General features: G+C 35.0%; 1 protein-coding gene across 1 annotated transcript in view; it reads right to left on the bottom strand.

Annotated features, from left to right (window-relative positions):
• Positions 1–12,643, bottom strand: part of CNTNAP2 (contactin associated protein 2) — a 2,991,056-nt gene that overhangs the window by 2,577,794 nt on the left and 400,619 nt on the right. The window lies entirely within an intron of this gene.

The raw sequence follows: 12,643 nt of genomic DNA, 5'->3' as shown, positions 1-12,643 counted from the left end.
GTGTATGCATTTGTGAATGGCTGATGGCTGTCACATGGTACAGGGGGAGTGGAAAAAGACATAACTTTTAAAATTGTCAGAAAAAAATCTACTACTCATTTAAAGTTCAGACTAAATGCTATTGCATTGTCTTGTTATCTTGCATTTGCTGAATATGCAAATTTACTGTGTTGACTGGTCCTTTAAATCTGTGGTAACTTGCAGCGGCAGTGGGAAGTAATAATTACTATATAAGATTTTCCAGGGTTTCTAATCATTGAAAAAAAAAGTGTTTTGCATATCCCCATTTAATTTAATTCCTTTACTGTTTTTTTCAAAATTTCTGGTTTATTATTCCATGTGTCAACTACCCTTTGTATAAAGAGCTGAATGAAATTACTGCTAAAACTGATACAACCAAATTACAAATCATAGCCTCTTGTCTTTAGCAAAAGATCAGTTATCAAATACAAATATATTATGTCAAGCTATGGGCTCATTTCCATTGAGCCACAATTGGGTTTTTGCGAGATTGCAAAACAAAAAAACTGCTGTTGGAAGCCATTATGTTTATTGACAGTTTCTGATAGCACATTCTCCATCATTACCGGCAGTCAGGGTCCGGCTGTCAAATTTTTTTTACATGTCCCACAGAAAATATTAGAAGCTGAAAAGTGCAAATTTACACAAGGTTTCTACTGAACGCGGAAACAGTTAAAACACTGTTGGAAGCTGTCAATAAGTTCTCAAACAATACAGCATGCTTAACTAGGTGTAAAAGAGGAAAGCTATCTGAGGCCTTTTTTTCCATTGAAATATAAAAGTTTTCAAACAACACAAATGTTTCACTTTATAAATATATTGTTATTTTTAATATTTATTGTTGGCCCAAGTAAAGGACTAGTTAAAGTTATGTTCCTATTTAAATATCAATATGTATTTACATATATATATATATATATATATATATATATATATATATATATATCACATATCTCTAAAATTGCAAATAGGCCTATGCCTATTGCATTACTAAATATTACATATATCAATACATTTAAAAATGTAGTAAAATATCATTAAATAAAATATTTTTCATATCCTTTAATTTTCAAATGAATTCAAGGAGCTCAGGCGTTAAATGAAAATGTTATACTTTAAGGTCGAGTTACCAAAGCAATTAATTTATGGAGTGGTTTTCAAGAAATCCGATGTTGGGTGGAACTGTTAACACAACATTAACCTGCACATACTAGACATGTGCATGGATTAAAAATGTGTTTTTGTCTGAAAGATTAATTTCAGATTTTTTAAAACATTCAGTTTGGCCAAATATTGTCCATGCATGTATTTGGTTTGGATGAATATTGGATTTGGATTTGTTAACATTTTTTCTTTTGGTAACGGCTAATATAGACAAATAATATCAACAATAATCTTACATTATGAGATTCAATCAATTAAAATATCCTATGTTTTAATATTAATAGAACATACAACTCCTATATGACAAAAATCCATCATTATAAATGGTAAAACCCAATGTACATCCTTACAAACAAAGGAGATAATTAACCAAACAATACAACTCCCTCCCCGCCCCATTCCTGCACCTTTTTGGACATCAAACAGAATTAATGAAGGAACAAATACATTTTGTCAAGCATTAGTTTGTTGTCCGTTTCATCCAATAATGTATTTGGCTCTTCGTATATCAAACAACTCAGCGAACAACCAAATTTGGCCGAAAGCAAATCTCTAGAAACCACAAACTGAACAAAGGGCATTAGTTTTAAAATAAAAAAATAAAAATTCCAAAGCAAACTAGGAATATTTTACCCCAAATGAACCAACTGTCTAAAATATGTCCCTAAACTTGGAAACAACCCTACAAAATTTATGAGGCACACATTTAGCTCATGAACAAATACATTTTGTCAAGCAATCAGTTTGTTGTCCGTTTCATCCAACAATGTTTTTGGCTCTTTGTATATAAAACAACTCGGCGAACAACTACTGAGTGCAAATCTCTAGAAACCACAAAGTAAACAAAGGGCATTAGTTTTAAAAAAAAATTTTTCCAAAGCAAACTAGGAATATTCTACCCCAAATGAACCATCTGTCTAAAATATGTCCATAAACTTGGAACCAACCCTACAAAATTTATGAGGCACAGATTTTCCCTTTTTATGTGGTGCAACAGTATACCAAATAGGGTACTCCAAATAATAATGTAACTCTGTGAGCTATATCTCTCCATTAAAGGGACATGAAACCCAATTTTTTTCTTTCATGATTCAGACAGAGAATACAATTTTAAACAACTTTTCAATTTACTACTATTATCTAATTTGCATCATTCTTTAGATATCCTATGTTGAAGAAATATTAATGCACATTGGAGAGCCAATCACAAAAGGCATCTATGTGCAGCCACCAATCACCAGCTACTGAGCCTATCTAGATATGCTTTCCAACAAAGGATATCAAGATAATGAATCAAATTAGATAATAGAAGTACATACGGCTAGATTTAGAGTTGGGCGGCCAAAGGGGTGCGTTAGCTACGCGTGCTTTTTCCCCCCGCACCTTTTAAATACCGCTGGTATTTAGAGTTCACTGAATGGCTGGGTTTTCAGTGCGTTAGGCTCCAAAAAGGGAGCGTAGAGCATAATTTAACGCCACTGCAACTCTCGATACCAGCGGTGCTTACGGACGCGGCTAGCTTCAAAAACGTGCTCGTGCACGATTCCCCCATAGAAAGCAATGGGGCTGTTTGAGCTGAAAAAAAACCTAACACCTGCAAAAAAGCCGCGTTCAGCTCCTAACGCAGCCCCATTGTTTCCTATGGGAAAACACTTCCTACGTCTGCACCTAACACTCTAACATGTACCCCGAGTCTAAACACCCCTAATCTTACACTTATTAACCCCTAATCTGCCGCCCCCGCTATCGCTGACCCCTGCATATTATTTTTAACCCCTAATCTGCCGCTCTGTACACCTCCGCCACCTACATTATCCCTATGTACCCCTAATCTGCTGCCCTAACATTGCCGACCCCTATATTATATTTATTAACCCCTAATCTGCCACCCTCAATGTGGTCTCCACCAAACTACACTTATTAACCCCTAATCTGCCGACCGGACCTGAGCGCTACTATAATAAATGTATTAACCCCTAATCCGCCTCACTCCCGCCTCAATAACCCTATAATAAATAGTATTAACCCCTAATCTGCCCTCCCTAACATTGCTGACACCTAACTTCAAGTATTAACCCCTAATCTGCCGACAGGAGCTCACCGCTACTATAATAAATTTATTAACCCCTAAAGCTAAGTCTAACTTTAACCCTAACACCCCCCTAAATTAAATATAATTTAAATCTAACAAAATAAATTAACTCTTATTAAATAAATTATTCCTATTTAAAGCTAAATACTTACCTGTAAAATAAACCCTAATATAGCTACAATATAAATTATAATTATATTGTAGCTATTTTAGGATTAATATTTATTTTACAGGCAACTTTGTAATTATTTTAACCAGGTACAATAGCTATTAAATAGTTAATAACTATTTAATAGTTACCTAATTAAAATGATTACAAAATTACCTGTAAAATAAATCCTAACATAAGTTACAATTATCTACAATTAAACCTAACACTACACTATCAATAAATAAATTAAATACAATTCCTACAAATAAATACAATGAAATAAACTATCTAAAGTACAAAAAATAAAAAAGAACTAAGTTACAAAAAATAAAAAAATATTTACAAACATTAGAAAAAAATTACAACAATTTTAAACTAATTACACCTACTCTAAGCCCCTACTCTAAGCCCCCTAATCCAATCAGCCAATCAGATTGAGCTCACATTCTATTGGCTATTCTGATCAGCCAATAGAATGCAAGCTCAATCTGATTGGCTAATCGGATCAGCCAATCGGATTGAACTTGATTCTGATTGGCTGATTCCATCAGCCAATCAGAATTTTCCTACCTTAATTCCGATTGGCTGATAAAATCCTATCAGCCAATCGGAATTCGAGGGACGCCATCTTGGATGACGTCCCTTAAAGGAACCTTCATTCTTCAGTTGGACGTCGGAAGAAGAGGATCGGTCCGTGCTGGAGGTCTTCAAGATGGAGCCGGTCGTCATTGGATGAAGATAGAAGATGCCGCTTGGAAGAAGATGGTTGCCGGTCCGGATCTACTCTTCTGCCCGGATAGGATGAAGACGTTGGAGCCTCTTCTGGACCTCTTCAGCCGTCGCTTGATAGAAGACTTCAGCTGGATGATGGATGTCTAGCCCCCGCTTGGGCTTGGATGAAGATTTCGGAGCCTGGAACGATCGGTGATACCTGGCATGGTGATGACAAGGTAGGAAGATCTTCAGGGGCTTAGTGTTAGGTTTATTTAAGGGGGGTTTGGGTTAGATTAGGGGTATGTGGGTGGTGGGTTGTAATGTTGGGGGGGGTATTGTATGGGTTTTTTTTACAGGCAAAAGAGCTGAATTCTTTGGGGCATGCCCTGCAAAGGGCCCTTTTAAGAGCTGGTAAGGTAAAAGAGCTTTGAACTTTTGTAGTTTAGAATAGGGTAGGGCATTTTTTTATTTTGGGGGTCTTTGTTATTTTATTAGGGGGCTTAGAGTAGGTGTAATTAGTTTAAAATTGTTGTAATTTTTTTCTAATGTTTGTAAATATTTTTTTTTATTTTTTGTAACTTAGTTCTTTTTTATTTTTTGTACTTTAGTTAGTTTATTTCATTGTATTTATTTGTAGGTATTTTATTTAATTTATTTATTCATAGTGTAGTGTTAGGTTTAATTGTAGATAATTGTAGGTATTGTATTTAATTAATGTAATGATAGTGTAGTGTTAGGTTTAATTGTAACTTAGGTTAGGATTTATTTTACAGGTAATTTTGTAATTATTTTAACTATTTTAGCTATTAAATAGTTATTAACTATTTAATAGCTATTGTACCTGTTTAAAATAATTACAAAGTTGCCTGTAAAATAAATATTAATCCTAAAATAAATTATAATTTATATTGTAGCTATATTAGGATTTATTTTACAGGTAAGTATTTAGCTTTAAATAGGAATAATTTATATAATAAGAGTTAATTTATTTCGTTAGATTTAAATTATATTTAATTTAGGGGGGTGTTAGTGTTAGGGTTAGACTTAGCTTTAGGGGTTAATCCATTTATTAGAGTAGCGGTGAGCTCCGGTCAGCAGATTAGGGGTTAATACTTGAAGTTAGGTGTCGGCGATGTTAGGGAGGGCAGATTAGGGGTTAATACTATTTATTATAGGGTTATTGAGGCGGGAGTGAGGCGGATTAGGGGTTAATACATTTATTATACTAGCGGTGAGCTCTGGTCGGCAGATTAGGGGTTAATTATTGTAGGTAGCTGGCGGGTACGTTGTGGGGGGCAGATTAGGGGTTAATAAATATAATATAGGGGTCGGCGGTGTTAGGGGCAGCAGATTAGGGGTACATAGGGATAACGTAAGTGGCAGCGGTGTACGGAGCGGCAGATTAGGGGTTAAAAAATTTAAATATAGTGGCGGCGATGTGGGGGGACCTCGGTTTAGGGGTGCATAGGTAGTTTATGGGTGTTAGTGTACTTTAGAGCACAGTAGTTAAGAGCTTTATAAACCGGCGTTAGCCCAGAAAGCTCTTAACTACTGACTTTTTTCTGCGGCTGGAGTTTTGTCATTAGATTTCTAACGCTCACTTCAGCCACAACTCTAAATACCAGCGTTAGAAAGATCCCATTGAAAAGATAGGATACGCAATTGACGTAAGGGGATCTGCGGTATGGAAAAGTCGCGGCTGGAAAGTGAGCGTTAGACCCTTTAATGACTGGCTCCAAATACCAGAGGGCGGTAAAAACCAGCGTTAGGAGCCTCTAACGCTGGTTTTGAAGGCTACCGCCCAACTCTAAATCTAGCCGATAGTAAATTTGTTTAAAATTGTATTCTCTATCTGAATTATGAAAGAACATTTTTGGGTTTCATGTCCCTTTAACTACATCATTGCAGCTAAATTAATAATGAGAGGAGCTCCCCAAATGTAGTGAACCAACTCAATCAACAGGATACCAGACATTTTTAAGTACTTTTGTTTTGTTCCCCCCCCCCCCCCACACACACACACACACAATGATTGGTTGCATGTGATGTAAAAGAGTAAACATTATCATTTAATTGAGCTTTTTCTAAAATCATTTTTATGAAGTGAATACAATTTTAGAACTTTAATATTGTTTACTATAAGTGGTTTTATTTCTTACAGCTTGCTGAGTGTTCTTCCTATTGTTTACTAAAAGTGCTTTTATTAATTCTAAAGGCAGTTTTACAAATGGATTGAAATGGCTTACAAAAAGAAGAGAACAAATAAATAGTAGTTGCCATACAATAAGCTCTAGTGAATAAAGCTATCATCTCCTCATTAACAAGTAACTGTAGGAGTTGCAGGTTTTGAGCTTAGTCCCATAGAAATTGAATTAACTCACAGTGAGAGCACTCAACCAATCTTAATATTGTGGGATTTCACAGTTTGGGAGCAATTTCCTGCAGTCTGTCCTGCAGATTTCCCTTCAGGGCAATTGCCCCAGTTTCCAAAGTGAAAGCAGTGGCGGTCTAGACTATGTCCCAATTCCAAACAAGCCTGCCCAAAATATCTGATTCCACCCCCTTTGGTTACAGTCGCACCCACATAATGCTCGTGGGTCCAACCACACACTGGAAAGACCTCTCAGTCCCAGAAGGTGACTGGGAAATGTGTGGAGGTGTGCACACCTTTTATATGAATCGTACTCTTGCCTCCAGTTTGCATTCATAGAGCAGCAAGTTTATTAATTCATATATATATATATATATATATATATATATATATATACACATTATATTTAAAGGGACATGAAACCCAAAATTTTCTTTCATGATTTAGATAGAGGATACAATTTTAAACAACTTTCTAATTTACTTCTATTTTCTAATTTGTTTCATTCTGTTGGTATCATTTATTGAAAGAGCAGCAATGCACTACTGGTTTCTAACTGAACACATGGATGAGCCAATCAAAATCTATATATATATATATATATGCAATCACCAATCAACAGCTAGAAACTAGGTTCTCTGCTGCTCCTGAGATTGTCTAGATAAACCTTTCAGCAAAGGATAACATGAGAAGGAAGCACATTAAACAATAAAAGTAAATTGGAAAGTTGTTTAAAATTGTATTCTCTATCTGAATCATGGAAGAAAAAATTTGGGTTTCATGCCCCTTTAAAAAATTGACATTGCTTATAATTTCAAGTATAAGGTTGCATGTAACTACTAAAATTTGTTTTTCTATCCTCTATATTCCTAAATAAACTAAAAATTCACACTTCACATAACGTTTATTGGAATAAAGTTTGCACTGAAATATAAGTGTTATTCCCTTTATTTTGCAGATGTATACTTTATTTGAGAATACTGATGAAGGAAAACTGATTTAAATAGTAATAATTATATGCATGGCCTTGGTGAGATTAATATCTAACAAAACATGCACATTTAAATTCTAATCAATTTCAAGTGATTTTTCCTCACTCTCTATTCCAGAAACATAGTCAATGCCATTAATACGTTTCTGATTTTTTTGTAATGTTTTTTTTTTCTTTTTTATGAATTTTGCAAGGAATCACACAGACCTGGTGAAATAACTAACAATTTTCCAATTTACTTATATTATACTTTTTTCTTTGTTTCCTTGTTATTCTTTGTTGAAAAGCAGGGAGAGTACACATGTCTGCAGCACTATATAACAGCAGCTTTTATAACAATGTTATACATTATCATTGACATTTAGGGCTCCACACAAGTTCACGCTACCTACCTAAGTATCTCTTCAACAAGGAATAACATGAGAACTATGTAAATTTGATAATAGAAGTACATTGGGAAAAAAAATTGTATTCTCTATTTGAATCACGAAAGAAAAAAATAGTCATATCTCTTTAATTAAATGTGTTCCAATATTTTTTTTTATCCATGAATTCTAAAGGAAAGGAAAGGGGGTAATTTTAGGGAAAATACCAGCATGTAAGTGTTAGCATATATAATAAAATATTATATTAATATTATAACTCATTCAACAGAATATATTTTTTAACCAATATAATTGTGATGTTTAAAGCAAAGGAAAAATCCAATCTGTAAAGAAAAATTGCATGTGTGAACTAAAATCTAATTACATTTTACAATTAGTAGTTTGGGGATAAAAAAAACATTAAGATTAAATTAAATATTAAACCTCTTGTAACCACTAAAGTTAAGAAATTAAAAAGAAGCATACAGTAATATCTCCTTTAAGTGTAAAAGAAAATTAAATACATTTATTTTAATCAGGGAAGTGCAGAAAAATACCTATACAAATCTACAATGTGATTTGATACTTTTACAAATGTTACTTAATAGTTTAATTTACAGAATATAGCATTACGTAGAGCAAGTGAAATGTTCTTATAAAAGTACATTGATCAAAATTACCCATAAATCCTGCAGTAAGTACAAATAAACAAAAAGAGTAGATAGTCAGATAGACAATATTATAGTATTATTATTATTAAATTATTAAAGTACTATTCAATTATTATTAAAAACTAATCATGTAGGACTTCTGTTATAGTTTCTTTTTCCTTTTTTTTTTGTATAATGTAAAGAATGTAAAATATACTTGCTGCTAAAATGTTTGTAGTCCAGTTCATTTTAATATTAGATTCTAATACAAAAAGGAATTTTAAAAAAACTTAGAAAAAAAGTTGGCAGAGATGATAGTAATTACATTTGAATTTTTCCCTGTGGTTAAAGGATCAGGTGACTGTCATAACAGTCATTACGATATTGTGAGCCATATTTATTTTAGAAAAATGGGATCTACTTTGTAAATTCCCATACCTCCTTTGGAAAATTACTGATGAGTTTTTTTTTTTTTTTGGTTGGAGCCATTTACTGCCCAATCCGGTTAGTCAACACATCAACCAAAACGAAAACAACAAAAAAACAAAAAACTTCCCCACACTAAATGCAATAGTTATTAAAATGGAGCACAGCATGAGAATGAGTAGGATGCCAGCAGCTAATTTATGCAATACAATACATCATTTCACAAAGCTTCCCTGAGACACTACACATTCAAACTTTTCTGTTTTAACTAGTCAACTTCCAGTGAGTCATTACTATACATATGTTAAGATTTTGGATTCTAAGGGGTAGATTTATTAAAGGTCGAGCTGACATGATTCGCTGTAGCGAATCATGTCTACTCGACCTCGCTAAATGCCTACAGCATACGCTGTCAGCATTTAACATTGCACAAGCATTTCTTGTGAAATGCTTGTGCAATGCCGCCCCTTGCACATTTGCGGCCAATCAGCTGCTAGAAGGGGGTGTCAATCATCCTTGATATTGTATCGTATCAGGATGCAGTCCTAAAAGGGGGCGGACAAGTTAAGATCGCTGCTTTGTAACTTATGTTTCTGGCGAGCCAGCAACTACCGGGGTAGATTGCAGAATACGCTTCTTGTCAAATCTACTCCTAATTGTGAAGGTGCACATGCAGATTTAGGGCCTGAATTATCAAGCTCTGAATGGAGCTTGAGTTCCCTGTTTCCACACGAGCCTTCAGGCTCGCCGGAAAACAGCAGTTATGAAGCAACGGTCTAAAGACCGCTGCTCCATAACTGATCCGCTGCCTCTGAGGCTGCGGTCTTCAATCCGCCCGGATCCTATACGATCAGGCTGCTGGACACCCCCTGCTAGCGGCCGATTGGCTATGAATCTGCAGGGGGCGGCATTGCACAAGCAGTTCACAAGAACAGCGGACATGATACGCTACATCGTATCATGTCCGTCCGCACTTTAATAAATCAGCCCCTTAGATTCATTACTGTGCAGACTCACTAGCCCAAAGTATCAGCAGAAAGGTTGTCCTTACTGGGAACAATGTCCCTCCACAGTTTAATAAATGGGGGCAAAACAGTCTGCCTCTTGCTTACATAGGCTTTCTACATAGTATACTGTAGTATTCATAATTTTAGTACAGCTGACAGATTTAACAGGCAAAAGCAGACATTTTACAGTACAATGTGTCTTTTAATGCATGACAATCCAAAAAGAGAATGTTATCAAGAAGATATCAAGAAGATAGCCCCCATCTCCTTAAACCAGTTTCATGACTAATTGCTGACTCCTTTACAAGGTTAATAGAATACACTTGGAGCTATAAATAACATAAAAATAAAAGCAAAAAAAAAAAGAGACAATCAATTGCAGCACTAATGAGCAGGACTAATTCATTTACCACAGATTTGTACTAAAGTAAATAATGTAAAAACAGTCAGGTAGATTACAAGTTGTGCGTTTGTGTTTTAACGCTGAAAAAATTGTCATTTAGGAACACTAAACACCTGTCTTATATTAATCCCTAAAACCTACCGACTTTGCCGCCACTAATAAAAATGTATTAACCCCTATTCTGCCACTCCCCGATGTTGTTGCCACTATAGTAAAGTTATTAACCTTTATTCCCCCGCAGCCCAACATTGCCCACACTATAATAAATATATTAACCCCTATTCCGCCGATCCCCAACATCGCAGCTACTAAATAAAGTTATTAACCCCTAAACCTCTGACCTTCCACATCACTACCACTAAATAAACCAATTAACCCCTAAACCGACAGCCCCCACATCGCAACAACCTAACTTAAACTATATTAACCCCTAAACCTAACCATAACCCTAACCATTACCCTAAACCTAACCCTAAACCTAACACCCCCTAACTTTAACATCATTAAAATAGAGCTAAATTAAAGTTACAATTATTAACTAAATAATACCTATTTAAAACTAAATACATACTTACCTGTGAAATAAAACCTAAGCTTTCTACAATATAACTATTAGTTATATTGTAGCTAGCTAATGTTTTATTTTTATTTCACAGGTAAGTTTGTATTTATTTTTACTAGGTAGACTACTTAGTAAATAGTTATTAACTATTTGCTAACTACCTAGTTAAAATAAATACAAACTTACCTGTGAAATAAAACCTAAGCTGCCTTACACTAAAACCTATTACAAAAAATAAAAAAAAATAAAATTACAAGAAATAAAAAACCTACCATTACAAAAAATAACAAACTAAATTATTCAAAACAATAAAAATTATTCATATTCGAATACCCTGTAAAAAACACCCCCAAATAAAAAACCCTAATCTATAATAAACTACCAAGGGCCCTTAAAAGGGTCTTTTGTAGGCCCTTAAAAGGGCCTTTTGTAGGGCATTGACCTTAAAGAAATCAACTTTTTTCTACAAAAGAAAAACATAACCCCCTAACAGTATACAAACCCCCACCCCCAAACCCACAAAATAAAGAAAAACCTAATCTACCCATTGCCCTGAAAATGGCATTTGTATGGGCATTGCCCTTAAAAGGGCATTCAGCTCTTTTTCTGCCCATTAATAAATAAAAAATGGCTATTTAAAAAAAAAACACCCAAAACAAAAAAAAACATTACACAAAATAACAAACGAATTATCCAAAATAATAACAATTATTCCTATTCTAATACCCATTTTTACCCCCCCAAAAAAATAAAAGAAACCTAATCTATAATAAACTACCAATAGCCCTTAAAAGGGCCTTTTGTAGGGCATTGCCCTAAAGAAATCAGCTATTTTTCAAAACGAAAATACAAAGACCCACTAACATTACAAACCCCATCCCCCCAAACCCACAAAATAAAAAAAACTATCTAAAAAAACTTAATTTACCAATTGCCCTGAAAAGGTCATTTGTAGGGGCATTGCCCTTAAAAATGGCATTCAGCTCTTTTTCTTTCCCTTAAAAGGGCATTCAGCTCTTTTAAGAAATGCCCAAACCCTACTCTAAAAAAAAACCCATCCCAAAAAACCTTAAAAAAACACTAACCTCTCTTTAGGTACTCACAGTTGTTGAATTCCCACTTGAACGATCTTCATCTTGGGGGCTCCATCTTCATCCATCGTGGGACCGGCATCTTCTTCATCCCTGCGGAGGCAGAGTGGTCGATGCGCGGAGGTGGAGGTCCAGGTGGAAGTCTATCGATCCGACGTGGAGGTCCTCTTTATGCGATCATCCGCCGCACACTGAGGATTGAAATGCAAGGTACCATTGCATTCCTATTGGCTAAAAAATTTAAATCAGCCAATAGGAATTAGGAATGCTAAAATCCTATTGGCTGTTCAAATCAGCCAATAGGATTTAAGCAGCTCTCATTCCTATTGGCTGATTCGAATCAGCCAATAGGAATGAGAGCTGCGTAAATCCTATTGGCTGATTGGACCTCAGCCTTGGACCTCCGCCTCCGCTCATCGACCGCTCCGCCTCCGCAGAGATGAAGAAGATTCCGGTCCTGCGATGGAAAAAGATGGAGCCGACTGGATGAAGATGGAGCCGTTGGGATGAAAATCGTTGAAGCGGGACTTCAGCAACTGTGAGTACCTAAAGATGGGTTAGTGTTAGTTTTTTTAAGTTTTTTTGGGGTGTTTTTTTTTCTTTAGAATAACCATTTTTTATTTTTAATGGGAAGC

This window comes from Bombina bombina, chromosome 5, assembly GCF_027579735.1.
Source record: "Bombina bombina isolate aBomBom1 chromosome 5, aBomBom1.pri, whole genome shotgun sequence".
NCBI classification, from domain to species: domain Eukaryota; kingdom Metazoa; phylum Chordata; class Amphibia; order Anura; family Bombinatoridae; genus Bombina; species Bombina bombina.
Note: the sequence above shows the minus strand (reverse complement) of the source record. Positions and strands in the feature narration are given on the sequence as shown.